We start from the raw sequence: 20,818 nt of genomic DNA, 5'->3' as shown, positions 1-20,818 counted from the left end.
ATGTCTTTGCCTGTATTTCTCTTTGAATATCTTTGGGGCTGCCTTCTTTATATTGATTAATTTGGCTTTCTCCTTTGCATAAGCCACAGTGGTGCAGCGATAGCATTGTCGCCTCATAGCAAGAGGTTCTCCCGTTCGATTCTCGGCTGGAGAACCTTCTTTGTGGAGTCTGCATGTACTCCCTGCGGTCGAGTGGTGTTCGAAAGACATGCGTGAATGGGCATGCCTTCATTGATGGTTGGGCGTCGGGCTGGCACCGCGGCACCATAAAAAATCGACTGCCAATCATTAGCGGATCGGAGTTCCGCTGTGGCGACCCCTAACCGGGAAAAGCCAAAAGAAAAACAAAAACATCAAATCTCTTTCTTTTTTATACTTTTCAAATATCTCAAGGTTTTGTTTTGCACTTCCTCAGATGCTCCTATTTCCAAACAGATCAAAGTTTCTTGATCTATATACTGTTTTTCACAAATCTGTTGTATTAATGAAAGCAAATTTTCATTTAAAGCTTCTAACAGTTTTACTTGCAGAAGTACATTTCTTTCCTCTAATTTCTCTCAATCATTTTATCTTGTGTCTGGAAATTTTGGGCTTTTTGCATAATAGTAACAATACATAATAACTTTTTTCTTATCCTCGGTAGTCCACTGTGTCATCTTTATGGCTCTTCTATGGCCTATCAGTTTTTTGTGAATTTTGAGGACTGCTACTTCCTTCTACAAAGGGGGGCCATCCTCCCCCTGGGCCTGGCCCCATTGTATGAATGTTTCTGTACTTTGAGGATTCGACACGGTCATTTTTTCAAGTTCTTGCACCAGTGTGCCTACCAGGATTGGGCACTTTTTTATCCTGGGTCTTGTGCACCCAACTATCTCTTTCCATTTTTGATCTACTTCTATCCATGATACACGCTATATAAATACAGTCTATATACAGTGGATATAGACAGTGTACACACCCCTGTTAAAATGTCAGGTTTTTGTGATATAAAAAATGAGACCACAATAACTCATTTCAAAAATTTTCCGACCTTTAATGTGACCTATAACCTGTATAATTCAATTGAGAAACAAACAAATCTGTTAGGGGAAAAAAATATAAAAAATAAAAAACGTACAAAAAGCCAAGTGTGCACACCCTTAAACTAATACTTCTTTGAAGCACCTTTTGATTTAATTACAACATTCTGTCTTCTTGGGTAGAAGTCTATCAGCATTGCACATCTTGACTTGGCAATATTTGCCCACTCTTCCTTGCAAAAGTGCCCCAGATCTGTCAGATTGTGAGGGCATCTCTTGTGTACAGTCGTCTTCAGGTCACCTCACAGATTTTCTATTGGATTTAGGTCTGGGCTCTGGCTGGGCCATTTCAAAACTGTAATTTTCTTCTGGTGAACCCATTCTTTTGTTGATTTGGATGTATGCTTTGGGTCATTGTTGTGCTGAAAAGTGAAATTCCTCTTCATCTTCAGCTTTCTAGCAGATACCTGAAGGTTTTGAGCCACAAGTGACTGGTATTTGCAAGTGTTCATAATTCCCTCCACCTTGACTAAAGCCCCAGTTCCAGCTGAAGAAAAGTAACCACAAAGCAGGATACTGCCACCACCATGCTTCACTGTGTGGGGATGGTGTTCTTTTGGTGATGCGGAGTGTTGTTTTTGTGCCAAATGTAAGTTTTGGAATTGTGGCCAGAAAGTTCAACCTTGGTCTCATCAGACCATAACACATTTTCCCACATACATTTGCGAGACTTGATGTATTGTTTTGCAAATTTTAGCAGAGTCTCGATGTTTTTCTGTGTAAGAAAAGGCTTCCGTCTTGCAACCCTACCCCATAGTCCAGACATAAATAGTACACAACCAGTACAGTACTTGCCTTCAGTGTTGCTGCAGGTCTCTTGGCAGCCTCCCTGATCAGTTTTCATCTTATCTCTTCATCAATTTTGGAGGGATGTCCAGTTCTTTACAACGTCACTATTGTCCCATATTTTCTCCACTTTTTGGATGACTGTGTTCCATGGTATATCCAATGCTGTGGAAATTTTTTGTACCCTTCTCCTCACTGATACCTTTCAACAATGGGATCCTTTTGATACTTTGTAAACTTTCTGCGAACCATGGCTTTTGTTGTAGCAGGCAACTGAGTAAATGCCAGGAAAATCCTACTAGGACAGGTGAACTTTATTTGGGGTTAATAAGTCTCTTTAATTGATGGCAGGTGTGTACCCAAGACTGAATGCTGTAATTAAATCAAAAGGTGCTTCAACAAAGTATTAGTTTAAGGGTGTGCACACTTATGCAACCAGCTTATTGTACATTTTTTTTATTTTTTCCCCTAACAGATTTGTTTTTCGATTGAACTGAACAGGATAAAGGTCACATTAAATGTGGGAAAAGTTTTGAACTGATTTATTGTGGTCTCAATTGAATTGAACAGGATAAAGGTCACATTAAAGGTGGGAAAAGTTTTGAATTGATTTATTGTGGTCTCATTTTTTTATATCACAAAAAACTATCATTTTAACAGGGGTGTGTACACTTTTTATATCCACTGTATCAGTGCTGCCTTGTGAGATTTTGTGAAAACAGGGTCCGCCTCGTGAGGGTACTTACCAAGACTTGACGATGAATTCAATTTCAGCACTACTACTCTACGTTGCTTGCTGACTTTTCATCTCTCCATTTGGGCCCTTCCTCTCAGTGTAAGTGACTTACTTCTGTTGAAGACCTATTTATAAACATGCTTAGTCTAGGAGCCAGATTTCAAAAGACCTGTTCTCAGTGTAACTGGTCACTTACACTGACAGCAAGTCTTTTGGAATCAGGCCTCATATTTGGTTAAAGATGAGTTATTCAATCCACTGATTCATCAACTACTGTGTTTCTACTATTTATTAGCTAACAACCAACAAAGTCTGTCATTTAGTGATTTCATTTTTCTAGCATAGTGTCTCAATATATCCCACCCAGACATCTCACAAAAATGTTCCTGCTCCTGTCCTACAGTATTCCTTAATTTATTATTTAAAATGACAGCAAAAAAGTGGTCAGTTTATTAAGATTAAAACTGATGGATCATTTTAACGATTAAACATGTTTATTATGAAGGGATTATATTAACCTGTATGATTTGCTTTTGAATTATTTAATAGACAGTACAACCATGTGGAATACAGCCAGACTGAGAAACTGCAAAACTCCTTGGGTATAACAGCTCTTAATTCTGGTTTTAATTCCACAAAAGATAAGCCAATTCATAATTGCTTGTATCAAGCCAACAAATTCCTCATTTCCTTTATCAGAAATGTTAAGCCTAAGTTCTATAAAACATTTATGCATTATTTTATTTGTTAAAGAGAAAGGTAGACTGGCCCAAGGACATTTTTAAACCATTAATCAGACCTTAGCCACAACAGAGAAATATTATAAATACATGTCGAGGTGCCATTGGAGAACATGGATTGAAGTACAGTAGAGAGCCAAAGTTTACTGACAAGAAAAATCATAACGTCTATATATAAACATCATATGTATTCGTCTGAGCATGTTTTTTGAGCTTGCAGCCTGCTTGTGTGAAAAACATTCTTTACTGTCCACTGGAATCACTCAGTGGTTGAAAATTGTATTCCTGCATGCAGGAAAAAAAAAAAAAAAAAAAAGATTTTAGAAAGTTTTTATCCGATTCAATTATATGTTTGATTATCCAAACAGTCTGATTATCCAAACTACCCTAGGTCTCCATTAGTTTGGATAATCAACTCTCTACTGTAGTTGTAGCAGTCACTGGATTACATGGCAAGTACTTCCTCAAATAGCATTATAAATACTATCTACATTCCTTAGTATGGAAAAGAAAACAACCCCCCCCCCCCAAAAAAAAAGACAGATGATAACTAAACAAGCAATGCAGCAACAAGACTGCTTAACAGTTAAGAACATATTAATCAAATACATGGAAAATTTGACCATACAGAGGCATATCAAGAAACCTTTAAACACCCGTCATAGTTTATTGTTTCTTCTAAAACACTGAAGCTAAACAATGCAAGTGTAGAACTCATTTAACCACCACAGACTAGACTTTAGGCTAGGATTATGGGTTCCTTATGACAAGTCAATGCAAAACCTGCCAACAGTAAAGACGAGGATTCAAACAGTCTAAAAACACACCCACTGAATCTGCAGGTAACACAACCAAAGGGGTGTGGAAAGCCTACAGAATCACAGAGAACAGAAACACACTATAATGGTGAAAAAAAATGTCACAAAGCACAGCAAACAAATGTAGATACATCTCACGATAGCACACATAGGACACAAAAAGTTTCCAGAACTGGCAGATTTCCCAGTTATCACTTTTAATTAGCTTAAAAATGTCTGTTAAATTTAATACAAATATAGAAGCAACAACTAAATCTATTTTTACCAAAATTTTAAATCACATACTTACATTATACCTTTTCAGTTGCTTATACATTAGATGCAGTTACACACACTAGAAATATGTGAAAGACTAATGGTGTATTCCAACATAAATCCTACAATTTGAGATAAACTAAGTTTTGTATAGAAAAAAGCATAACATCAGTTATTTTACAGTAGGAAAATAAGCACACAGTAATCGTGAACATAGAGGTATTTTTTCATGTCAAAATTAATACAACTTACATAATAAATACATTTACAGACTCAATAAAAAGAAACATATAGCTATGCACATATGCACACACTGTGTGTCTTAAATATATATATATATATATATATATATATATATATATATATATATATATACACACACACATACATATACACACACACACACACACACACACACGCACACGCACACACACACACGCACACACACACACGCACACACACACACACACACACACACACAAACAGATATTTACATTACTATTAGTGATGCATACCATTTGTTGAGCCAGATTCATTAAATTGTCATACTTACCCTTTGGTCAAGACAACATTTCCTCAGATCAGTACATCATTCACAAAAGAAAAACAATTCCCTTCAGTGAAGACCCTCCTGTTAGGGAAAAGGTAATCAGTACCATAATGTAGAGTTAGACTTTTCATCCTGATGTAGAGTTAGACTTTTCATCCTGAACCACCTTACTCATAACTGTCACCCCTACTAAACACCCTTTCCCTAACAAAACTACTAAAGAAGACACAAAAACACACACATTTCACACATGCTAGTATGTCAACCTCCCTCCCTAGTCCTTATTCCAAACCTAACCTGCAAAACAGAAGGAGACACATATTTGCAACCCCCTGCTGAAACTTGCATTATAAATACTATCTACATTCAATATCGCACCATTACATTTTCCTGCATTCGACAAATCCTGTACTCAACTACCAGGAACAGCATGCGATGAATGGAAAATTCAGTTAATCACATTTTAACCATACAAACACAAGCAGTACAGTGTTCTCTAACTCTCCTCTTTTATGGATTCATAAATGAATACTATATTTTAGTCTTAACAACTCTACTGTCTCTCAGCATATTAATGCATGTCACTGACCTCACTTTTGCGCTTAAAACCACTTCTACATATATTTTTCTGATAAAAATTAGAACAGTATCTGAAATGGCTTATCATTTCTTTTCCTTTGTCACCTACGACCAATATACAACAATGCAGTGTTACACTCTTGGCATGAGATTTCAATTTCAAATATGTGAATGTTAGAATGATTTATGTAAGAAAGAACATTTTCATTAATGAGGCTTAAATGAACAGACAGTTTAGTTGTCAGCCATAAACAAATTATTTTCTACAATTCAGCATCATGAGAAACCATAAAGCAAAGTTATCATGCTACAACTGGCTCCGAATCCACTAAACAAACTAAGCAATTAAGACAGGATTTGCAGCCAACTTTGGGAGAACAAAGTCAGGACACTTACAGTGATCCAACCGATGAAAAGCAATCAATCTAATAAAGAAATAGAGAGTCCAGGTAGCATGTACTTTGCTCATACCTGCTTTCTATTCAACTGATAATAAAAAGAGTCAAAAGTCCACTAAGTAAAATCAGTGACGAACTAATCGGCAGTCACACCATACTTTCTCGGACCTCATCCAAACCTGTTCCAGTAGCAATGGCAAGAAGCCCAAACCATAAAAGTAATCTACTGCTGACAAAAGGTCTTCCTAGGAATCATAAAATAAAAATAATAATTTTTACCTTGCACATAACTGAGGCATATATAGTAATAATGCACAGGGGTGTGTGTGCACCAAGAATTTACAACCAGAGATAAAGCCAGGAATTTCAAATCTGTACACCAAGTCTAAGCTAGTAAGCTGCCTTCATGCATTTTAACTATGTTAACGTACACAAACATAAAAATAGTGCACCAAGCCTGAATGGCATATATTCCACTATGCAGGCATACCCACTTCTGCACAACAAATGGATTTTGCCTAGTGGAGTTAAAATGTTATCATAAGAAACGTTTGTCCCTGGTTTGGTAAGCAGTAGCATCAATTGTACCACTACTCACTGCTAGCTGTAACTACATATTCAACTACTACACAGAGAATTTTACACCATGGGTTACGCACACAAATTAAGAAAAAAAATGTAAGCATAACCTACAAATTAAGGCTCTCTACCACTAATAAAATACATAATCACTCTGAGCATGAAAAGCTACCCTACAAACATTACAGAAATGAAAAACAAATATGTAGTAAAATGTAGTGACCCCAGGTAAGTCTTGGGGCATCAGCAGTGTAGCAACAGTAAATTTGGGGCATACACTGCACCTCAGAAGTAACCTCCTGACTCGATATAGTAAACAAACACTGCTACCTCAGTGCAAAAGATTTTTTTTTTGCAACACTGAAATTGTGCATTTTCTGTAGACCACTGGGCCTTAAAATGCCACCATAAAAGGGGGGGGGGGTAACAAAAAATGCGCCATGTGAATAACAAAGCCGAACAAGCTAATAGGTTTATATAACCAGTTCTGTGGTGTCACAATGAATTGGTTTGATGAATACTACTAATACAAATAAAATTATTAAATAGAATTCCTACCAAGGTCAGAACTTTCAAATTGTAGCTGATATTTACTTGGTATGTGCCTGCCTGCTCCCTTGCTTACTGCATACCCAGGTAATTCTTAGGCATAAGCCCCAAGTTCATGAGTCTTTCATACCTTCAGTATGCAACAAAATGCACCACTGGTCTTACAAAATTGCTATCTGCATCTTCTAATGCATTTTACAATGTAAATAGTTGAAGTTTTCTATTTGGACATACAGTAATCCATCCACAATTGATGAAGCTTGTTTCTTTGACAGGAGAAGTCTATTGATTTGAATTATGACTGCTGCTGTACTGATGAAACATATTGCTCACAAGTAAACTGAAGAACTGTGCTTGCTCACACATAAACTGAAGAACTGTGCTACGAGTGGTTACCAGAATTTTATCTCAGACAACTCCACTTCCCTTTTCAATATATCTTCTACAGTAAGGCAGCACAAATTATGTGGCCCTGCAAAAGAAGTAGAATAAAGAGAACTTTGTTTTTAATGCTGTCCAATCTGCAACTCTGTCCAGCCATTAAACTATCTCCAACACAGACGTGCTCTCCACAAAACACACTCATGTTGTGTTACAATGATGTGGTCACTTTAACTTGCATCTCGGGAAACACCACAGCAATCCAGTTAGACCCAATAACGTTTCCATTCCCACATGTAAACAGATACTGTCACCTAAACAGCTTGTACTCCCCACCCCTTTAGGGTGTGGGTTATGTTGAAGCCCAGAGTCCTGTTCTCTTTCTAACTTGGGGACTAGCAGAACCCCACTGTGAAATATTTTTCTGCATTCCTACACCTCTGTAGAAGTGTAGCACAGTAACGGCTAACACAACTGCTCCTCCTCTTCATAATGTATAGAACTTTGCAAATACATTAAATATGACAGCAATATTTTGTAACAATAACATTTCAATTGTTGATGTTATTTCTTTTATGCATTCTTGTTCCCAGATTCCTTGTTATTATATTGTTCAGTTTACAATAATTTAAAATGTAAAAGATCACTGTAAGCCTGTTTCACTTACATGTTGCACTTTCTTTTGCATAATAGCACCAAACTGTTTATAAAGTAGTCCTGTTAACAGCTATCACACTAAAAGTCCAATTGGACTGCAAAGATATGATCAAGAAATGCAAGCATGCTTCTTGCAAACTTACGTGTGACCTATTCAGTGTTCTAAAACAATAAAAATCAAATGGCTGTGTTTAGCTCTGAAGAAAAAAATATGGTTTAATCCAGGTCACTAGAGGCAAGTGTGAATATCTTACCCTGTCTCCAACAGAACAGCTGACAAACAGGTTTTCAAAAATAAAATTAAAGGAGAGTTTGCAATGGAATGGATCTTTTCCCCCTAATAAGTCACAGTTAAAATGCTCGTACCAACCTTCCAATCTATTATAAAATCTAAAGGCAACACCCCATATCACTGTATTAAAGATATTTATGTTGCCACATGAAAGAACTTCAGCAGCACTAACATGAATGACAGACATGTCCAGCTTTTTTATATAGCTATGGTTTTGTATAGCTATGGTTCATGCAATGTTACAACACATTATGCATCTGTACAGTAATCACAGCAAAGCTGAAAAAATAAAACACTAACCGAAGGCTTTACAAGTTAGTTCCCCATTATCTAAACAACACTTCAACAAAACTTCGACAAACACATATTGAAACTACACATTTTCCTGTCAGACTATGCCTGAGAAGTTGTCTGATGCAAGATGCAAAGTAGATATTCAGTATGTTAAACTAACAAAATTATTTTGACAGACCAGACTCGGCAACTTAATATGATAACTTAAGTGAAAGAGTGTGGAAAAATGCTTGCACATTTTGAGGTGAACAACCTGCACTGATTGTTAACTAAAGATCCATTACATCCAGCTTACCCTTCATACAGAAGCAGTCACCCTCTTCGACATATAAGGATACGGGTTTATGTTTTCACAGATTCCGCAAAAAAGAAAGAAAATGGAAGGGATGGTAACATACTGTTCACTAGTAAATTGGGGTACTGTGTGATAACTGGTTACAAGAGTTTTATCTCCAATACCAACTTTTCCCTACTCAGTAAATCATCTGTAGTAGTAAGGTAGCACAAATTATATGTCCAGTTTTTAAATGATGCAAGCCGATAAAAAGTAAACTCTTATTAAAACAACAAAGAAAGACAGTGCGTAACGTGTTCTGAAAGGAAAATTACTGAAGCCGCTTTAATAACCACATAGTGATCATTTCCCCTAGTAAATAACTTTAACAATGACAAAAAATAAAATAAAATAATAACAACAGTCTTCCTACTAACTCAAGTCAGGACTTTTAAATTGCATGCAGTCATGTACTTGGCATATGCCTGCCTGCCTACCAACTCATATCAGGACTTTCAAATTGCATGCTGTCATGTGCTTGGCATATGCCTGCCTAGTATCATGTTTACTGCACACCAAGGTCATTCTTAGGCATAAGGCCCAAGTTTAAGTGCCCATCATATCTTTAGTAAATGACTTACTGCTCTTATAAAATGGCCATCTGCATTTTCCAATGAGTAGCGTAGACAACAAAACCATGCAAGTAGTTTTCTATTCTGGCATAAAATAAGTAAGTACTTCCATAGTTGGTAAAAACATGTTCCTGAGATAGTAAAAGATTGTGATTCAAATTATGACTGTTGCTGTACAGATTAGATCATCTAAACAAAAAGTGAACAAATTACATGCACTATAAGAGTTAGAAACATATCATTCTGAAATAATATATTCCTGCGTTTATCTTTTCCACTCACAAGTATATTGTAGAAACAGATATTGTCACTGCAGAAATTCATACAAATCTGTAAGTTGTACACTAATTTGCAGTTTGTGTATGAAATCAGTTTTCTTGCTGGGAACATTCAATTGAGATCACACAATTCATGCAGTCGTGCTCCACAGACGACTAGTTAAATTGCAGGGAAATGTTCAACAAATTAAACGTGTTCACAAAGTTATACATTTATCAATAATTTTGAACCAAACATTCAGAATACTAAAGTGAGGGATTCCAATGAAAAAAATGTACACTCACTGCACAATTTGCTACAAAGACAGGATTTTGCAAGCCAACATGTAATCAGTTTCCCAGACAGAAATGCGCAATGACAGTCACCTACAACTTGAAATAGGTCCCACCAATGACACACAAAGTGTCAGCCAATAACAAAGAAGCTACTAAATTCCAATCAGCTGCTGAAGACAACAGAAAATAAAAGTCTTAATTTTAATAGTTTGGACTCAAGGAGTGACATTTCTCTTCTTCAGGGAAAAAAAAAACACGTATCTTACAATGATAAATATAAGCAAAATGTTGTTTGCGGTGAATAACCAAGGATAATTTCTGACAGACTGGTGAGCACACCAATGTCATTAATGGGCTCACAAAGAGTGGATGAACTGGACCGCACCTCCATTGTCGCTATAAAGGTAATGCAAGTCTGGTTGTGGATGGGATGCTGCAACAGGCGGATAAGGGAAAGTTCCTCCCTCATAAAATACTGCTCCTACTTTCAGACTGCATGGGATCCTTATTTCCATCTTGAATGTCACCCACTAAGGTCAGAATCTGATCTTCAGAAATTGCCTATCTCATACAGTTTTTGCATCTGTAACAAAATATGGGTGCAGAGATCAGAAATATACCGCCATATATTAATTTCTATTTGGGAACAAGTATGTGATCGGAATGCTACCCTAATGAGCCAAGGAATTACAAAAATGCTGGCTTTTACAAAGAGAATCCACGCAACTGGAAAGTGTTCACTCAACCAGAGCATAACACAAGTTGTCATACTGCCTCCAGTCAAACAGAAATATCTATTTCTCCTATTTTTCAAGAGTGCAAAAGTTTATAAAGGCAATTGGAAAATTGTCCCTTTTTAACTCCTGTATGGTACAAATTTGCTTTACTACCATTAACAAGTCAGAAACTGCTATCACTCATGCATAAATTCATGAAGCCAAGTAGGAAAAAATGCACTCGCAATACAATCACAAAAACTTACCGTCAACTGAGAAAAACAAGCTGTTAAAATGATTTAGCTTGTGTTAAATACATAGCCAATAACAGAGAAGCAAGAAGCCACAGTGGACTGTCCAGAAGATTTCTGTTGCACAATGTGATAGTCAAAGGGCCTTTATTGCCAGCAAAAGACCACTTTGATACAAACCACATTTCCATCTCTCTTAAGTTTGGAAAATATGCAGATGTAACATATTTCCAAATAGTGTTACTTGTTCTGCATAGTGAGTTCTTTTCTGTAAAACCAAGGGACATCTCTGAAAAGTACAGACTGTGTGTGTGCGTGTGTGTGTGTGTGTGTGTGTGTGTGTGTGTGTGTGTGTGTGTGTGTGTATATGTGTGTGTGTGGAAAAGGACATCTAATAAGTAACTGTGATAAAAGAAAATGCCGTATTTGTGGGAAAATGGGACGATGCAAAAATGTGAATGGAAATGTTATAAATGTAACAAAATTGGACATTTGTGGATGGATTGCAAAAATGAAAATAAGAGTAAAGACAAAGAAAAAACGAGAGATGAAAATGAACAGAGAAAATTTTAGAAAATTTTAGAAGTAGTAGAAATACAAGAAAAATGAAATGAGAAAAATAACAAGGAAGGCATACAAGAAGCTTCTAAAATAAGTGATGAAGACAAATTGGGAAGTAGCAAAAGAAAAGAATTCTACCGGGGAAAAGGGTAAAAGGTAGAAAAAGAAAATTTAAAAGGATAATTACAAAAGAAAGGAAATGGATAAAAAATATATAGCTAATGATTGGGGGCTGGTATATATGCTGAGGTGTTTGACTCACAGACATAAGGTGCGTTGATTGATTGGCTAGGCTTAGAATGGCCTAATAAGAAAGCTAGCCTAGTAGTTAGCTACAAAAGAAACCATGAATCTACGGAAAAGGAACATTTCAGAGTGCTTTCTGTAAATGTGAATAGCATTACAAATATGGTAAGAAGAATGTGGATTTTGATGTGGTGTAATACACTTAATGTAGATGTAACTATATGAGAATACACCAGATTTTTAACAAATGGAAAAGATTACAAACAGAGAAATTATGGGGAGGAAAGATAATCTGGAATCTGGGAAATGAAAATCTGGGAAATGAAAGATGTTCCGGAATAGCTGTATTCTGTAGAAATACACTAAATACATTAGATGTAACTTTATCAAAAATGGGAAGATCGACAGCTGTAGATTTAAAATAGAAAGAACAAGTATACAGAATTATAACATTACATGATTATGTCATCAGATGTTAGACTATGTAGTGGTAACTATGCATACTATTACAACAGGAGACTTTAACTGTGATTTAAGAGGCAAGTGTAAAAAGAAAGGAAATATCAAAAATGTTATACGTTATAAGATGTGGTAAGTTAAACTCTGGGACAAAAACTAGAATTTCTGATCATTTTGCAATATGGCTAGAAGTAAAGGAAAGCATGGATTATATAAAAATAGGCAAATGATTAAAAAGCAGAAATGAGAAATCATGGAATGAAGAAGGGAGGAGATTAGTAATACAATTATGGGAAGATCATGTTACTATGAGAACATTTTATAAAAATTAGTCTGAATGATGGGTGATATTTAAGGAAAAATGTTTTTTTTACAGTGGCAACATGATGTCAGAAATGTAGAAAAAGAAAAATATAGAAGAACGTATAATGATACATTAGTTTTAGAACAATGTATCATTGTAAGATACTTTGACTAGGAAAAAGAATTATTTGAAAGAAATAAAGAAAAAAATACAAGAACTGTTATAGAAGCAAATGTATTTTTACAAGGAAAAAGAGAAGCATCAAGTTCCTTGTGCAGATCAGTAAAGGAAGATGGTAGTGTAATCAGAAAAATAAAAAAATGTAAAAGGAGAAATAGAACTCAAGAAAAGATTATGAATAGTGTAGTACAATATGTAAAAAATGAGACAATATGTCTCGGTGGAAAAAGATTATTATAGTGTAGTACGATAATGTAAGTGGTGAAAGAAACTATGAATAATAAAAAACACCACCAAAGGAGCCAAAAGGAAGATAAAAGTCCAAGTTTTTTAATGTTTGAACATTTTTGACCTCAAAAGGTCTTCATCCGGATGAATACTGAAAGTACTTACAGCCTTAAATACTATCCTAAATGGTACCCATCAACTCATAAAGCAGCAAATTTACTCAGTTAAGATCTTAAAGAGAAATGAAATCCAAAACCAAACACTACAGGAATAAATACTATTTACATTTTGGATAATGCTGTTTTCTATTACGCACCACTTTATAATTAACGTTATTGTTCAATCCTGGTGTACTGTATGTGTAGAGCTTGCTTTGCTATTTTAAGTCCTTGAATTCTCTCCCTCGTTGTCACCAGTGAAATGTGGTGGAACATAGTCAATAAAACAAAAATAACTTAAAAAAATTAAACAGCGTGTTTAGCTAATGCACTGTCTGTGCTTTTCATCCTGATTGCATACTGATGTTCATAAATCCTTTTTCTAAGCTCCCTATTAGTCTTTCCTACATAAAATGCTTCACAAGCTGTGCAATTACTTAAATAACCCACATGTCTAGAACCACAAGTAAATCACCTGATATGAAATAAGTTTTATCACTTCTCCTATCTATAAAATAAGGGCCTTCCAAAATATACCTACAGAGGGAACAAAGCAAACATTTTTGAGTGCCACCTTCTTGTACTTATGGACATCTTTAGTTTTTTCTAAATATGTTTTTACATCGCAAGCCTTTGTGTTAATAAAATGAGGTTTCTCACCTACTACCCTCTTGATTTTTCACTAGCTGCTAATATTCTTCATTTATTTTTTGTACTCCCTTATGGCATTTTATGATGCAATAGGGAGCTCAGAAAAAGTATTTAAAAATATCAATACACAATCAAGATGAAAACGATAGACAATGCATTAGCCAACCATGCTGTTCAACGTAAGAGTTTAAAAAAGTTTTACTTTTGTGTTACTGACTATGTTCCACCACATTTCACTGGTGACAAAGGGTGGGGAGCATGAATACAGGAAATTAAAATGGCAAATCAAGCTCTCTCTCTACAACACGACTGAACAGTAATGTTAATTATAAAGTGGTGTTTAACAGAAAACAACATTATCAAAAATGTAAATAGCATTTATTCTGTATTGTTTTATTTTGGATTTAATTTCTAGATATTGCTTTAAGAACTTAATTGATTAATTTTCAAGCTTTGTGATTTGATGGGTACCGTTTAGGATATTATTTAAGGCTGTAAATACTTTTAGCATTCATTCTGATAAAGACATATTGAGGTCGAAAGCACTCAAGCAATAAAAAAGTTGTATTTTTATCTCCCTTTTGGTTCCTTTGGTGTATGTACAAGAAATGTTTAAAGAAAAAAAGAAGGTGCTAAAAAAACATGGACAGTAAAAAAGTTATCAAAAAGAAAATAAAGAGTTGAAAAAAACAAATTTATTTAAATGTCAACGTATTAGGACAAGTAAATATAGATTCAGCTGCAGGACCAAATGGAATAGGATATGAAATGTAAAAAATGTAAGGGATCGGCAAAAAATACATATTTTGAATTAGAATCAATGGTTAAATGAAAGCTTTACGTATAAAGAATTATGTTGTGGAATTCTTAAATTCATATGGAAGAAGGAAGACAGAAGACAATTAAAAATCTGGAGACCAATAGTATTGAATTATAATGATAAGATTTTTGTGAACACACAAAAGGGATTTGAAACTAAAATGGAAAACATTATGGAAGACAGTGTATATAATATAAAAGGGAAGGGCTGTCAAGAATTATTAGTGGCAGAGTAATTGGGAATGATATTATGAATAGAAAAAAAGAAGTGAAAATCATGACAGAAAACTTTAATAAGGCATTTGATACAATTAGACATGAAATATTATGGACAATGAAAAAATATAACATAAGTGAGAAATTTAGGAAATTATATGTCAGCATATACTACTAAGTAAAAATACTTGTAAATGGATGGTTAAGCCAAGAAGTACAAAAGAAGAGTGGTATAAGACAGAGATGTCCAATGAGTTGTATATTCTTTGCATTAGTTATGAAGTAATAGTATGTGAATCAAATCACAAAATGAAAGAGGCAAGGTATATAGCACCTAAATGGTTAAGAATTCCAGCCAAGTTAACATATGCAGATGACATTATAATAATTGCAAAAAACAAGATTTGGATTAAAGAAGTAATAATTAGCACAAACAACTGTCTAGATGTGATATAAAGAGAAAAGTAAAGGTTTAGAAGATGTAGTAAAGATTGGGGTATGTATTTTACAATGAATAAAATTTCTGTATTAGGTATAAAATTTAGGAATAAAGATACAAGTGGAATTCAATGGGGAAAACAACTGAAGAAATAAAACAAATATTCTTTTCTGGAGAACATACAAATTATTATTCGGAAAAAAGTTGTACTTGATAAACTTAGTACTGATGGGGAAAATAGCACATTTAGCAAGTACATTTATGTTGCTAAGAATATTTGAAAAGGAATTATGCCTTTTAATTTTTTTTATTAAAATGGGGTTCTAGATTAAACCCAGTAAAAACAGGAGCTTTGTTAGTAAATAAAAATGAAGGAGGTCTACGGTTAATTAACTCAGTGGCAAATGCTGCTTCATTAGATTTGTACAAAGTGTTAAAGTGTATAAATGAAAAAAGATGAGAGATTAGCAGTAATTTTGCATAAATATAAACATGACAAATTCTGAGGTATGGTAAAAAATAAAAGAGAAAAAGAGTACATAAATGAAGAAATAAAATGCTACCAAGAAAATATATGTTTTGTGAAAAATAAAAATTGACCATATAGAAAAAGAAAGAAAAGTATGGTATAAGAATGTAAAGATAAAATATTACTTAAGACCGAGGTGGAAAGTTTCAAAGCCCCCATGCTAAAGGATAACATTGCCCAAGCCGCAAAATCCTTTACTAATGCATTCTACGGGCACCTACAAGAATACATGGATCATGCTATCCCAAGCAAAACCAAGACTCACTCCTCCAAGAAAAGGAAACCAGTCTAGTGGACTCCTGCCATAAACAAGTTATACAATAGAAGGAGGAAACTAGTACTGAAAAGAGTAAAATCTCAAGAAGGGAAGACATCCCTGATCAGTATCAGCAAGAAACTACGATCCCTCATAAAATCATCCAAGGGGAGTTTCGAAAGAAAAATTGCCAAGGACTCCGAAGATAACCACAAGGCATTTTTAGCTATGTCAAGAATATAAGTGGCAATGCTCAGATCTGCTCAGTTGGTGCAGAATGGTACAAAATACACTGAACCGACCGATATTGCCAACATCCTGGCAGACAGGTTCAGCGCAAACTTCACCCCCCCTCTCACCCCCAAAAGGGCCCATAACCATACCAGAAGAATGTAGAGCTCCTGAAATCACAGACACTCAGGTTAAAACAGCCCTCTTCAAAGCCAAAAACATGGCATCAATGGGACCGGACGGTGTCCCAGGCTGCGTCCTACACGAGCTCAAAGACGAACTAACCCTCACCTAAACACACTGCTCAAACTCATCCTCTCCATGGGTTACGTACCCACAGAGTGGCGCACAGCAACGGTTATTCCGCTCCACAAAGGTGGAGCCACAACAGACCCCGGGAACTATCGCCCTATAAGCCTGACTAGCTTGGTCTGCAAGGCTATGGAGCGCATCATCATGGAACTCATTAATAGAGACATTGGAAACCTCCAAACACTGGACCCTACCCAGTTCGGCTTTGTTAAGGGCGATTATGCCTCCTAAACCTGGTGGACTTCTTTGAGACAATTACCAAGGCAATAGACGAGGGAAAGGTGGTACACACAGCCTACCTAGACTTCGCAAAGGCCTTCGACACCATTCCCCATTCTGGTATTACAGACAAGCTCACCAGCCTGAACATAAACCCCTACGTCACAAAATGGGTTGCCAACTGGCTCACAGACAGAACCCACATGGTAAGAGTTGAGGGAGCTAGGTCTGACTCTAAGCCGGTTACAAGTGGCGTTCCCCAGGGCTGAGTCCTAGGAACCCTCCTGTTCGGCATATACTTCTCAGAGGTACAGGCAAGCACAGGAGGACTATGGCTGACCAAGTTCACAGACGACTGCAAACTAGGGGCTATAATTGACTCTCCGGCTGACACAGACATCCTCCAAAAGGGTCTCACTGAGACGGATACCTGGTGTCAAAATCATGGCCTCAAGCTAAATGTCAAAAAGTGCATAGTCATCCTCTTTGGAAAAAACAAAGTACCCACAAATTACCACATAGGTGGTAGTCCCCTAAATACGGAAGACATAATAAGGGATCTGGGGACCCAAGTAGATAGTAAACTCTCCTTTGATAATCACATTGCCAAAGTGGTTAGAAAATCCTTCTACGTGGCCCACCATATCACAAAAGGGTTCGCATCCAGATCAAAAGAGGTCATTGTGCCCCTCTACTCATCGATCAGACCCATCACACAGTACAACGCCCCATTTGGGATGTATCTTACAAGACACCTGCAACAGCTGGAAAGACCACAGAAGTACCTCACCAAGAGGATCACTGGCCTCAAACAGATGCCCTATGCAGCTCAACTGAAGAAACTCCAGCTGTACTCGGTTGCATACCACCTGCTCAGAGGTGATCTCTTCCTGACATACAAGGGCATGTCCAACCTAGAACTGATGGACATGATCCACCTAAAGAAAAGATTATCCCCTCGAGCCACACGCTCTAGGGTTCTAAACCTCACCACAACAATAAATAGGACATGCTGGAAGGATAGATTCCTGCCACAGAGACTTCCCATGCTTTGGAACAAGATTCCAATCTACATTAGGCAAAGCTCCTCGCTAACACTCTTCAAGAGAAACCTTGACGAGTGGATGTGAAACACAGTTTACCTCGGGGATCACTTCAGTGGGTCTGCTGGACAGAGGCACAGGGAACTAATCTAAGGGGGCGGTGAAAGACAAAGCATCCTGGCTAGGCTTATAAATGCCTTCGGGCAGATAGCCTATGAACTATGTAAAACCATGGAAAAATCTGACAGATGAAAAAAAATAAAGCTATAAAAATTAGAAGCAAATGATTTAATCAGAAATTGGAATGTCAAGACATTTTGTGGAGACTGATAATAAATAAATTACCAGTGAAAGGAAATATGCCCTGCAAAAAGAAAAGTGATAGAATATGTTTACATTGTCAAGAAGAAACTAAGAATTGTTTTTGGGGTGTAAAAGAGTGAAAATGTTACGGGGAAACTATGCAATGCAGATTTTTTTTTAAGATAAAAAAATTATGGGGAAAACTAACAAAGAGGATTTTTCATAACTATAAAAGGAGTGGAGAAAATAAACATGGAAAGGACTAAATATGGATGTTATAAGAACAGAAGTAAAGAATATGTTAAAAGAACAGATACAATGTTATTTTATGGCATACCGGCTATATGGAATGAAAGAATACATGAAATATTTAATGGTAAATGGATTTTAACAATATTAAGTAAAATCAGATACTAGTTATGGAAAAAGGAATGGGGTCTAATAGAGATGAAAATTTAGCATAACTGTAAAGGAAGTTATGAATATGTGTAAATATGTTTGTATATCTATATATTTGTACAATTGTAAATATCGAGTCCTTTTTTACAACTAAAGGACCCCTACTATTTTCCACAAGTGCTGTGGAATTTTTCACATCCACCTGAGCTTCCACAAAGTCAAAGAGACGAGACGTCGGGTTAACATCTCATCCAAAGAATTTCACAGTCAAAAATACGGCACTCCATTTATCAAATGAATCAAAGCACAAAGATAAACACGCTGCTACCAGTTGAACCACTGAATTTTACAAAGACATCACAAACTGCTTTGTGCCGTTTCACGTCTGTATTAACGTTAACTTAAGGTGTTGTACAAAGATTTTATGATGAGAGATAATGTTTTGGAACTCCTCTAATGCTCACTTCAGCACTCTTTTTTTAAATCTCTACCAACTCTGAATGTGTGCCAACCAGGGGCTGCAGACACAAAATAAAAATATACTATTGTGTCTCCATATTACTGTCATGCTAGGTCGGAGCTTATACACACGCTGCCACTCATGACAAACACACTGCATTACAAAATGAATTAAAATAAACGAGAAACCACAATGCCCACTAAGGTAGACGTTGGTTCTTGGTTGATCATATCAGACCCTGGATGATAATTACTTGCCAGTAAAGCGATCAAATTACTACATTATTTTAACACCTTTGTGTTTTGCACAGTATTTAAAAAAAATCCCATCTTTAGCCAGTTTATAAACATGGTAACTTCCCTGATGGGCGGTACTCAGAATGACGCCCACTGTTTACCATTATTTCTGGCTTAGAAGCAGCTCACTGGACAGATACGGTGTCATCGCTACAACAACAGGAAGTCAAAAGCAATACATACTAGCTTTGCAGTTACAGCAGAATACAAACATTCATTTGGGCAGGGATCAAGAACGATTGCTCTGTACTGCTCAGTGGTACATCTTTAAGGCCTCTTAATGTGATGCGAGCAGTAGTTTAACAATTCAAACTATCTGATGTCTCTTTGCTTCTGAAACTATCTGCATCCTAAAGCAAATACGAAAACGTATGCCAATACATATAAATAATTGCTCAAAGATTAAGAAATTAATTGCAACACGTGGAATGCCAAAATAGTTACAAACAGGAAAGGACTACAAATTAACAGAAACACAACTTAACAGCGTATAACGTAGAGTTCTCTTTTAAGAAACCGGCTTCATGCCAGTCAAGTCCCCAACATTTTATTTTAATTTTGTAGTTCTATCCAAAATATTCTACCTGGTCGGCGCTGTCATTCAAAATGTTCTCATCGGTGTTACAATTAATGCAGGTACTCCTCAATAAAGGTGTTACGTAATAATTTTGCAAATCCCAAATGTCTACATAATGTTAAAACAATATGTTTTTTTCACATATCTAAAGCAGCACCACCTTATCCCAGACTTCTGAACTCCTAGAAGCGGTTTACTCATAGTTAAACGGATGTGACGTAAACATCACTTAGCATGTTAACCTCTTCAGTCTAGTTATAGTGACAAGAATTTCACTAAAATTCAGCATTGTTGATGTCTGTTTGTTATTTATGACCGTCTGTGGGTAGTTTTCTGAAAGAGCAGGATTAGGCCTCTGCCAGTATATTCTATTTGCCTTGTCTGTGGCATAGTATCCTATTGTTTGTATTAGATTATTTCAGGTGGCTGAAAACAGGAAGAAAAACGGCACTACTAGCTTGTGAAGACAAGTTCCTTAAATTTACGGTATGAATGGCAGATTGCAGGCGCAGAGAAATAGCTTGAAGACGCTGCAGAAATACAGCATCTTGTAACATTATTTGTAAAAATAGTGCGCATTTTTTTACTGTATTGTGTAAACACCGCAGCAATGAAAACGTGCCCTCAAGGTTGGGCGCACTTGATAACTGAGATCCAAAAAAGTATAGTGCACTTGCAAACTGTACAAGAAATTGTCACAACCAGATAAATATTGGAGGCAGCGGTGTGTTAGTATATAAATTCATTTAATCGTTTATGTACTATTTTAAAGAAAATGGATATTGAACTGCACGACTAAATGTGTAGTACTT

General features: G+C 36.1%; 1 protein-coding gene across 1 annotated transcript in view; it reads right to left on the bottom strand.

The window, feature by feature from the left end:
• The window catches only part of LCLAT1 (lysocardiolipin acyltransferase 1), a 1,316,330-nt gene extending 1,296,150 nt beyond the window's left edge, over window positions 1-20,180 (bottom strand). Inside the window, exon 1 of the mRNA XM_044058897.1 lies at window positions 20,014-20,180. The gene's annotated coding sequence lies outside the window, so the exon portion shown is untranslated. The remainder of the gene's footprint in view (window positions 1-20,013) is intronic.
• Window positions 20,181-20,818: the final 638 nt, after the last annotated feature.

This window comes from Protopterus annectens, chromosome 1.part2, assembly GCF_019279795.1.
Source record: "Protopterus annectens isolate FY-2018-M chromosome 1.part2, PAN1.0, whole genome shotgun sequence".
In the NCBI taxonomy this organism is placed as follows: domain Eukaryota; kingdom Metazoa; phylum Chordata; order Ceratodontiformes; family Protopteridae; genus Protopterus; species Protopterus annectens.
The sequence above is the reverse complement of the archived record's forward strand: the minus strand, read 5'-3'. Positions and strand labels throughout refer to the sequence as shown.